This window comes from Onychostoma macrolepis, chromosome 18 (genome assembly GCF_012432095.1).
Source record: "Onychostoma macrolepis isolate SWU-2019 chromosome 18, ASM1243209v1, whole genome shotgun sequence".
In the NCBI taxonomy this organism is placed as follows: Eukaryota; Metazoa; Chordata; class Actinopteri; order Cypriniformes; family Cyprinidae; genus Onychostoma; species Onychostoma macrolepis.
The window spans coordinates 6,995,496-7,007,500 of NC_081172.1; the positions used below are offsets into that span (position 1 = coordinate 6,995,496).

Sequence of the window (12,005 nt, forward strand, 5' to 3'; positions counted from 1 at the left end):
GGCATACAGGACACTGTATTGTGGAGCTCATCATGCTTCAGAAAAAGGAAAGTTGAAGGAAAAAGAAAAATTTTACTACTAATATAGACATGCACGCTGTTTTAAAATTGAATTTAAGTTCAGAAAGACAAAAAAAAAAAAAAAAATGTTTAATGTAATCACCTGCAGGTGGATATGAGATTAGATGATGTTCCTCATAATAAATCAGAGAGACAGAACAGTATGAGAACATCTCAACCTGCTGCCTGCAGTATGTGTGATTTAGTGTTGTGGAGAGGCTGTAGGCTGTGCTTTCTACTGCAGGAGATGATGACGCATCTTTTTTATGTGAATGTGCCAAAGTGGAAATGGACACTGCAAAACCAAAAAATAAATGTCATAATTTTTATATCTGTTATGCATAAAATGTCATTTGCAATCAAATCCCTCTGGGGGAAAAATGCTTCTGATGAATTGGCGTTTAATTTGCATTTTAAAAATGAGTGTAATCTTAATTATTTATTTCAGAAAATTAAGAGAGATCAAGCTTGCTTAAACATTTGATAAGCATTAATAGCATATTGAATTATTGATTTATATTATTATGGTTGATCGATTACGGAGATTATTATAATCCCAAAAGTAACTGTTGCACAAGAGTTTTTTATTATTAATTAACATTTTAAATACAAATTTAAAGTTTAAGTTTGAAAAAAGGTTTTCATACTTCATATTAGGGGTGTAACGGTACGCGTAGGACTGAACCGAAACGGTTCACATGGTAAATTCCAAATGGAAGTAATAAATCCCTATCCCCTTGGTGTGGGTACTTTGGAGTGAGCAGGGCATGTGCGTACCATTATGTAGTCATTTGGAATGCACTTTGCAAAGGGAGAGAAGTAATTTCCTCATTATCTTCAGCTGGGATGTTCCCCGTGACAACAAAGCACGGTGTGTCAGCAGATTCGCTGACGGATACAGGCATAAAAAAAATATTCATTTTATATTTTAAATGGGTCATCGGATGCCCATTTTACACAAGTTGATAGGGTCTTAATGAAAAGTCTATAACATACTTTGGTTAAACTTTCTCAGTGGTAGCGTAAAAAACACCTTCTTTACCCTGTCAAAATCAGCTCTGTTTTCCAATAGCGTCTGTCTGCGGACTGCAAGAGAGGGGCGTAACTGGAAGGAGGCGTAACTTGAAGAAAGGGGCGTAACTTGAAGTTGTCCAAATCACACAGAACCACGCGAGATGTCAAAACGAGATGTTATTGGCAAGATGGCGCTTGTATATTGACAAGGTGAGAATATTTTTTATTTTTATTTTCAGTAGGTGTAAGCAATATATAATTCAAAAGGTGTAAAGACGACAAGGCTAGTCAAGAGTAGTCCCAGACTAAAATGCATGTCTGGGCTGTTTTAACTGAAAGCAACTTGAACTGACTGATCTTAAAATAATTGTTTTGTCTCAAGATGCCCATCAGTAGTGTTTTTATCCAAGGCACGTTTATAAAAGCTACTCAAATGTCCTAATTGAACTATGGCCTAACTTGTGTTGGATAAAAGGAGTTACATCAGCAACTACCTCAACATGTAAATGCAGTATTGAGCAGATAAATCACAGCTGACTGACTCTTGTCTGGATGTTACAGGGACAGATGAGACACACGAGTGTATATCCGGTGCAGAGTGACTGATGAAGGAATGCTGCCATCAAAGACTCTCAGTGAGTACACTACAGACATCAATAAAACATCTTTTAAATCTTAAATTGTAGTTTATTTTAATTATTGTAATTTCAAACAACTATTACAGCACTTTTCTGATTCTTGATTCCTGTGCATTTGCTGCAGATCTTTTGTGGTGGAGCAGGACCTGCAAGACAAGGTGACAGCGACATTTGTGGAAAAAAGGGAAAACCTGAAACAAAAGGATAAAGTAAGATCATTTTATTACTTTTAATACAGAGATCAGATGACATTGTGCTGTTAAAATGACTGCTTGTGTATTATGTTTGGCTGTTTTTGTATGATCTGAAATGTCTGCAGGCTGCTGTGAGCGCTGAGGATGGAGAGTCCACAGCAGCATCCTGGAAATGATCCAGTGCCATGAATGAGACGCTCCAACACTGCACCTGCCCTCATCTGAACCAGATGCTGCTGTGGTCTCTTCATCATCAGTGACCCCAGAGCCAGCGAGAACATCTAGAGAAAGACCAAAAGACATCGAGGATGTGACATTGGTCAAGTTTATTCTGCTGGTCTCTGTTCATACAGTGAAGGCTGACTTTCAGAAGCTTCACAAGCATCATCAAAAAATAGTCATGAAGCTTTTATCGAAAGTGATTTCCAGTGCTGTTATTACAGGGACCTACAATCCCTGGATCAACCTGGAGAAAAGAGCCTTGCTGAAGGACACGCCAGTGACGAACCAGCAACCTTCTGCTGACCAGTTCAGTGGTTTAGCCCACTACAGAAGTAATAAAGCTACAACTAAAAAAAAATGCATGTAATTGTAAACATGAAATAAAATTTGGCAAGAAATGGAAAGCTGACAACATGAATTGTAAATGTTTAACTCTGTTTAAATGTTTTACAGGTAGTGGTGCTCATGGAGAGCAGCACACAAATGTTTGAAGCAGACACAGATTATCCCGCACATGTTCTCCTGCTCTTGCCTCAAGGTTGTGTGGTTCAGGGGTGTCATCATGGTCTTCCTCATCCTCTGGGTCAACGATGTCCTCATTGAGAAGAGCAAGATTGTGAAGCACAGCGCAGCTGCAGAACTGGCTCAGCTGTGTTGAGATGACTGTAGGATGTGGGTTCACCGTCTGTAAAAACATGATTGTTAGAACAATAAGTTTGAATGAAGCTTTGTTTCATCTGTTGTTGACTTGTATATTGTATGTATTTATTGTGATGCTTCCTTTTATTCATTCTTATACTTATTTATTCATGTTTCTTATTGTTGTCATTAAATAAAATATATTTTAATGTATTAATTGCTTGACTGAAAATTGATGTATTCACTTCGACTGCATTTGTTCAACTAGTGTATATTCATGTATAGCCATGTCACGACAAAATTAAATTTTGCTTGTTTTACTTGTTTGTCATTTTAAGTTTAAAAAAAATTATAATTATTGGTTAGCACTTATCATTATTATTGCGTGTAAGTGTTGGGGTGGGAAAATGATGCAATTCATTCTGGGGTAATCTTAATTTTTAAGTACAAATACTTACATTTTTAGAGTATAAAATCAACAGTCTTCTCCAAAGGCGAGATCTTCGAGCAGCTGCCCGACATGTCCTTTGTGCTGACATCTCAAACGCTGAGGAAAACCGTACTAGATTGTTGAGTTAGTGATGATATGAGGTGTTAGTGCACCTGTCTCTCTTTTTTTTATTATTGCCGAACTTATTACATAAAAGATCAGGGAAAGATGGTTGTATCTAACAATGAACAATCATAAATGGCATAAAACGGTAAACAAAAATTTCATGCGTTCATCATAGTATGAGATAATATACACAGAAAAAAGCACAGTGACGAGGTTAAATATCTTTGAATAATTCATCATGACGATTTTTTTAGAAGCGAGGATGAAACAAGAAAGTTAAATTCAACAAGAAAAAGAAAACAGGAGATTTAAGCCACGTTTGCTTGTGGATGATAAAATAATTAAAATATTCAAGAGATAACAATTTTGGGTTTTGTAATAAAAATAAAATAAAAATGCTTTAAGGATAAAACTGTGGATCACATTAGTGGAGTTACAAATATAAGAACTTAAATCAACACAAAATGTATTGACTACTACAATCACAAAATAAAAGGGCAGCTGTTTCTTCAACAAGACCACAAAATGAGCAAATTTAGATGAAATTAAAAATTAAACCTGTCACTCATATCTTTTGTTGCGCTTGTTATAACGTCTTAGGTCACGTGATAACGTCAACATAACGGATGATATCCAAATCGCATTCATAATTAACGCATTCAGGCTGTAGAGTATGTACTCTTTTAGCGCTCGTTAAGTAAGTACTTATTGAAGAAAGTATGCGGTTTCGGACGCAGCCCGACAACATCTCGTTTTGACATCTCGCATGGTTCTGTGTGATTTGGACAACTTCAAGTTACGCCCCTTTCTTCAAGTTACGCCTCCTTCCAGTTACGCCCCTCTCTTGCAGTCTGCAGACAGACCCTTCTCCTGTTTTCTGCAGGCTGTTCTAGTTCATGTTGCTTTAAGTTAAATCCTAGTGAGCTCTGCTGACCCCGCCCCTCTCTTCCGTGGAGTGATGAGCAGACCTTAGATTTGTGTAGATTCCCCATTCGACCGCCCCAGACACGTTGACCCATCAGCCATCTCGCATTCACCATAATAATCAATGAATATTCAAAGATATACAAGCTTATAACTTGGTGTTGTAGATGCACACAGTCAATGCGCTCAAAGATTCACAGACGGTTCCAAAAATGGTGGATGGCTTACGTATCGCGGCCCATAGAAACAGTCGATAATGAGGCACCTAGGTATATACATCTATGGAGCATACTAAACTTCAGCCTCTAAACTGGCTAACTAGCACATTATTAGGAAAGGCGATTTGCAAAGATTCATTGAAAAACCTTATACTCACTTCTTCTGTAGATGAAGCTGGATCACGAATGATTCGAGCGAACATAGATGCATTTATGTAGATCGGGACCGGCGCATTCCCTTCATGAAAGTAACTTTAATCCTCTGCGTCTTCAGCGGCTCAGATGTCGGGAGTAAATGACGACTGCTATATTCATTATTACATCCAACAACTAAACACTTCAAACGCTTAATCTGAGACATTCATTCAACACAATGGCAGACTGATGAGTGCTCACTCAGGGCGGGTCTAAGGTAAGACGGTCTTGTCAATCAACTATTGTGGGAGGGGCCTGTGCATAACTACGTCATTCTGACAGGAGTCTCAGAACAGCCTGATTTGAGAAAGGGGATTTTAAAATAGAGATTTTTAAAAAACCACTGGGTGGATTTTTATCATTATAGGGTGGATGTGTACACACACTTCCAACACACATTTATGTTATAACTTGTAAAGTGAATTTTGCATCCGATGACCCCTTTAAAAAGTTTTATACATATTAGTTTTTATATATTATATAGCAAAAAAACCTTTTTAAAACGTTTTAAAATATAAAATGTATGTTCATTTGCAACACTAAAAATACATTTATGCCATTAAAACAGCGACATCTGCTGACGCACACCGTGCTGCGTTGTCACTGGAACATCCCAGCTGAAGATAATGAGGAAATTACTTCTCTCCCTTTGCCAAGTGCGTTCCAAACGACTACATAATGGTACGCATGTGCCCTGTTCACTCCAAAGTACCCGCACCAAGGGGATAGGGATGATCACTTCCATTTGGAATTTACCATGTGAACCGTTTCGGTTCGGTAAATAAATAAATACTGTTAATTATCAAAGGATTTTGGGGGGACAATTAACATGGTTTCCACAAAAATATGACGCAGGACAATGGTTTTCAAAACTGACAATAATAATAATAATAATAATAATAATAAATGTATATTGAGCAGCAAATCAGCATATTGTGATGATTTCTGAAGGATATCTGAAGACTGGAGTAATGGCCGCTAAAATAAAATAAAAAAATCAGCTTTGCCATCACAGGAATAAATTTAATTTAAAAAATATTTACAGTATTTTTATCAAATAAATACAGTCTCCCAAGAGAAAAAGAGATTTCTTTTTTAATTTTGCCAACACCAAACTTCTGAATGGTAGTGTATAAATTTGGACACACTTGGACTGAATTGGCTTCTCATGTTTCTAATAACTTGTGAATATTTTTTATAAATATAAAAATATTTATAACATTTATTTAAAAAAAAAAAAGGTTATAGCCCACCACTTTTTGCAAGACTGAGGCTATGTTTGGAATAACATACCAACATACATTATTTTTTAATTATTAATTTATTTTATAATTTTTTTTATTTTCATCTATTTATTTTTACTTGTTTACTCCATGTTTTTTGGGGAATATTTTATACATATCCACCAAGAAAAAGGTGGATATACATAGATTTCTGAATTATTACTAAAGACTGGAGTACTGGCTGCTAGAAAAAAAAAACAAAAAAAAACAGCTTTGCTATTACAGGAATAAATAACATTATACAAATATTTACAGTATTTTTATTAAATAAATACAGTCTCCAGAGAGCAAAAGAGACTTTTTATATAATAATAAATTATAATTTTGCCAACACCAAAATTCTGAATGGAATAAGTTTGGACAGACTTGGACAGAACTGGTTTCATGTGTTTCTAATAACTTTTCAATAAAAGGCTTTTGCTTATATGTGTTCATTTAAAACTTTTAATAAAACTTTTATTACTTTTTATTACCAGTATTGCTTTTTCCCTTCATTTCAATTGTTATCTTGATGGTCATCGTTCTGCTCGTTTTGCAAGGCCTAATGAGTGTTTTTTCTCATTTCACCAGTCTATAGCTCAAGCTGAGTTTTCTAACTACATGGAAAAAACAAAGTTTGCTTCCAGTTCTTGTCTCTGAAGTGCTCTACAGTCTTCAGTTGTGAGCTCCCAGTGGACATGGAGATAAACTGAGTGCAATTTTGGGTTTCTCTTAGAAAGTATCTGTGCCAGCTTGTCCGGCTTCTTTGTTTCTTTACTCACAAAGGAGATCCATTACTGCATTGTTTATTCAGTCGAGCTCTTGCCACACTGCAGATGCCCAGGCAGAGCTACATTCCACTCTCAGACACTTAAATCAGCTTATAAACAACTCGAGAGTTATGAGGACTTTTAGGATGTTCTCTAAATGCTATAAAGTATAGCAGGAAATCAATTTTTCGACCACAAATTCAACAACTGGCCCGTTCTGCTGCTTCATGCTCCACAAGGAAATTAGGCAACTTCTCTACTCCACTTCTCATCAGGGCTGTAGTTTTTCACGCTGTAACTTCCTCCTCGGTCCACCTGCATCTGTCATATTTCGCCTCAAGCACATCCAAGCACTGCTGCTTGACTTTTTTTGACCTCTTGAATTCCCTCATGATGCATTTCGGCTTGGGTCTACAGTGGCTGCCAATAACTCTGAATAAAATTCAAGACACACTCATTCTTGGCATACAGTGCTGGACTTCCACTGCCCTCATCAAACCACACTCACCCTGCCAGGCTGCAACGATCGGTCACTACCAGTTGCCAAGCTCCTTGTTTCTCTACATGACGTTTTCCGTCTTGTCCAGATCCAGATTTTCCATCCTTTTTATTATCCTCATTATTTCAACCACATAATTGTATAATAAAGCATTCAGTTTTGCTTTCATTTTAAGTGTTACTTATAAATGGACAAATGTTTCAGCTAATAACAGAAGCTGCGGTTATTGCACTACACTAAAAGTATAAGTGGCATAATTTTTCACCATGCAGCTATACTGTTATGTGCTTGGCACTAGATAGATAAAACATTTTACTTGTTCTAGCCTGTGTTTGTGTACACAGATAAACAAGCATCACACCTTAATTGATTACTAACAGATGAAGCCATGGATGATTTAATGGTTTTAAAAAACTAGTCCCTAAGTCAGTGTGTGGTTTCATCAGACCGCCAGCAGATGGCAGCAGAAGTTAAGTCGTGACTCTTCATTCTCCCAGGGCAGTGGTTCTCAAACCTCTCCATGAAGTACCCCCAGCACTGCACATTTTGTATGTATCCCTATATCTGACACACCCACTTCAGGTCTTGTAGTCTCCGCTAATGAGCTGATGCGTTGAATCAGGTGTGATTGATGAGGGAAACATACAAAATGTGCAGGGCTGGAGGTACTCCAGGACAGGTTTGAGAACCTCTGTCCCAGAGTCAAGTCAAGTCACCTTTATTTATATAGCGCTTTTAACAATACAGATTGTGTCAAAGCACTTAACAGTATCAAATTGGAGGATAGAGTGTCAGTAATGTATAATGATAAGAGTGACAGACAGGAGTCGCGTCTATCAGTAAGATCAGTGGTTTAAGAGTTTCAAAGCTCTAAATGAATATTCACTACATTAAAATAAAAAATAAAAATCTACAGTGATTCATATTTTTACTTGGAGCTATGCCTCTTTATATATTTACTTGGAAATGAGATATGGATCAGGGAGATGTTAAGATTTTAATAAGGAAAAACTTAATAAAGGGAAAGATATTTTGAGGGGAAAAATTTAGATATAAATTATTTTCCTTATTTATTGTTTATTTATCTATTTATTTATTTTATTTTTATTTATTTATTTTTTAGAAAATCAATTAGTGAAGCAATTTGATCTTAAAATGTTATTTAAAAACAAATTCTAACATGTAGGGAACCATTTTGGAGTCACAGACAAGCAAACCAGATATGTCAGATATTTTTACCTTTTATGAAAAGAAATATATAGTTCAAATACATTCAAGAATCAAAAATAACATATACCTGAAAAACAGATGGCTTTTTTCTTTTCTTTTCTTTTCTTTTTTTTTAATAATGATTTAAGTGTGCATTTAAAGTATAATGAAATATATGAAGTAAAGTGTTTGTTTTGTTTTGTTTTGTTTTGTTTTTTTTAAGTAAATTCGGGTTTATTGGGACATTTATTTTCCTAGTCATCTCAATGGCAAAACTGTATCTCAATGCCATTTGGGACTTGTTGGGCCAGTATAGGTTCATCATTATTTTACACTAACAATGACTTCTGGTCTGGAGATGATTATGATCTGCTATATAATGCAGAATTATCTTTTTGGGAATAGAAATGTGTCAAATTTAAACGTCGTGTTAGTGTTTCAACTCTATTAATGACTGGCACCATCGAAACATTCTAATAATTGGGGTTATTAGAGCATGAATGTAAAATGTAAATATTTTTTTATTGATTGATTATTAATAATTGAAAGAAACCAAGATGTCAAACACCTGTGTTGAAAGCAGGGGTGTATTCCATCATTTCAGAAGTGAGGGGGACAGAATGTCAAGTGTAATGACATTCTATTCTACGATCCATGGAAAGAAATTAAGACACATTGCCCCATGAAAAAAGTGAAGGGGATGAGTGTGTATATATGTCCCCTGTTTATTCCATGCCCATGGTTGCTGGAAATGCCTCTGGCTAGAATTTTGCCATTGGCAGATTTTTATTACAAATTATTGTTATGGTACGGTAAAGCAAACTGAGGTTAAAGTTGAATTTAAAATGTACTTGAATTTCAGAATGTCTTAGTATTGGTTTACTCCTATTAGCTGCAGCATCTGACCTTTCACACAAAGAAATTCACATGATAGTGTCACGAATTTGCTTGTTTGAGATGAGCCACCTTGTAAAAATACAATTGTTCAAAATCCCCAAACCTCCTCCAATATCCAATTTAAATGTTTGAATCATACATTTTTTTAAATGTCCACTCAGACCCCTCATGGACCCCACTAAAGTCATCTTTGCGGTTATGGATGTCCATGGTCTCAACCCAGCATGTGTTTTAATGCCATTTTATACATGTTTGCACGTAGATAAATCGGTTTTAATGACAAAAGCATGAATGAGAGACTTGAATTATAAAGGGGGGATCTCATAATCATCGCACGAGCTCTGTATTACTCAGGCCGATGAGTTCAAAAAATGAAAAACATCAGATACGGCGTTATGGATTGATACAAATAGTCGCGCGCGCTGAATTAATGTGTTACTATTTTTAGAACGCCAGTGTTTCCAGGGGAAACCTAATGACGCAATGACGTCAATGCAGGTCAATAGCTGACTGGAGGAATTGAGCGCTTCCGTTAGATTTTGCAGTATCTTCTGAAACATAGAGGGATTTTTGATACATTATACACGTCGACATCATAAAGCTTAAGCGCATAACGTACAGCAGCGTCACCGCGGCTGTAGTAATGCACGCGCACAAGGAGTGTGAGAGCGGGGCTTTTTCTCCTTCTGCTGGACTGTAATGTGGAGTAATGGTGTCTATAGGAGGAAGACCAGGCAGCTTTTGCTTTTTCTCCACCTGAAAGCTCATGCAGTGACTGGTGGGATTCGCTGGGTGAGATTTACTCCGTTCTGCTGCCATCAATGCAGAATTTTTTTTTTTTTTTTTTTTTTTTGAGAACAACCAGAAGCGTCTACGATCGCAAAAAGGTATTTTAATTTATCATAAATCATAATCAGGGTTGATTCTCCAAGGTTCGGAGAATATCAGTTAGTAGTGTAATCCAATATTCATATTCATAAGGTACGCTGTTAAACTCAATGTAATGCATGACAGAATGTGAGTTAGTTGCTCAAACTGGACTGTGAGTGCACGTGATGCGAATGATGAGAACACAGGCAGGTATACAAACATGTATAGTGATATATAAGAATATGATGCCTGTACAATTTTCTTTTGAATATTTCATTAAGCGTGCGTGCATAATGCCATTCAGTGTACATTTAATGCATCTACAGCTTTTATTCTTACTATGTTGAAGTATAATTATCATCTGACCCCGATGGAGCAGCCAACAGATGCTTGAGAACGCACGAGACATTTTGTTTGTAAAATTGTGCACTATTGTGACCAGATCGTGTGCATGACTTTACATGGCATAGAAGCAAGTACATAATAGTATTTGCTGCTGTCATTCAGATGTGGGTGCTGGAAAACAGGGGTTTTGCGTTATTTTCCTCGTTCGTTCTCATATGTAGGGCGTTACCGACGGGTTCAGCACCACGGACAGTTCCCTGACACTCCGGCACATACACACTCTCATCAGTCACACACGCTGACACGGAGTGAGTAATTCTCATCATGTAACATCTCATTCCTAGTTTAAATAAGAATGAAAAGATAATGCTTATTCATATGCAGACTAAAGGCAAAGTCAAACAGTCAATCACTACTTCCCAATCATACAGACTTGAGATGGATATTAATATAACTTGTCTAAATCTGGATGGAATGATAATGTCATTTTACACCTTTCAGTGTACTCTTGAATTAAAACTAGTCCTGTGTTATTCTTGCAATGCTGTTCAATGTCAAAATCAATTTATTACTGATCATCACTACAGTGGAGTGAAATTACACTGAAAACCCATTAAAATTAAAAACCTGCAGCCATACATTTTAAAAGCTGTGCCAGAGTTCATTGGGTGCTCTTGGCTATTGATTGTTGATTTGAATTGAATTAGTCTGAAAACATAATATTTTATCAAAATTAAATTAATTATTGTGGCAAGTTAAATGTGTGTGTATGCATTTTATATATGTGTATATGATAGATCAAAAAAAAGTGCAATGTGCATAACATGTATCACGTGTACTAGTATAATGTAATGCATCTGTGCATTCGTATTTGAGTAAGGTGATTGTGATTGTGATAATGTGATTGTAAAAAAAAAAGAAAGAGAGAGAGAGAAAGAGCGAATATGCACAAACACACATTATTATCAAAAAACATCTAGTCATAGAGGCAAATGGGCAAACAATTTTAATCATAAAATCACAGATTTTTCTACTACATAACTATTAAGGCCTGATCTACAGTAGTGCTGTTTCTCAGCAGAACTAGATTCACACACCTCTGTTACACCACACCTGGGAAATCAGCTAAACAACCTGTTTTAATGTAGTCTTTATTATTAGGTATTTAAACATCTACTTTTTAAAGAAAAAATATGTTTCAAAGAGAGAAGTTATCTTTGGATGCTGTTTAATCATAGCATAACCAGTGTCCACCATTCACACTCTATTGAAAGGCCATTATACTTTAGTTTGACCGTTGTATGTGATGTAAATGAACCTTCCCTTTATTTCACTCTTTATATTTTATCAATAATCAAATGACAGTTGTTCATACAGTACTCTGTTCATACAGATCTACCAGAGCGTTTATCTAGAGTAAGTTGGATCAGTACATCTGAGACTATATGAAGACTCAGTTTTAATTTGGAAACATTTGGAAATGTCCCGAATGTA

At 36.1% G+C, this 12,005-nt stretch overlaps 1 long non-coding RNA gene across 1 annotated transcript; it reads left to right on the plus strand.

The window, feature by feature from the left end:
- The first annotated feature begins 1,265 nt into the window (after positions 1–1,265).
- Positions 1,266–2,342, plus strand: LOC131524678 (uncharacterized). Its single transcript, XR_009267049.1, has 3 exons — positions 1,266–1,283; positions 1,635–1,708; positions 1,836–2,342. It is a non-coding gene; the product is annotated as an uncharacterized LOC131524678 (long non-coding RNA).
- Positions 2,343–12,005: the final 9,663 nt, after the last annotated feature.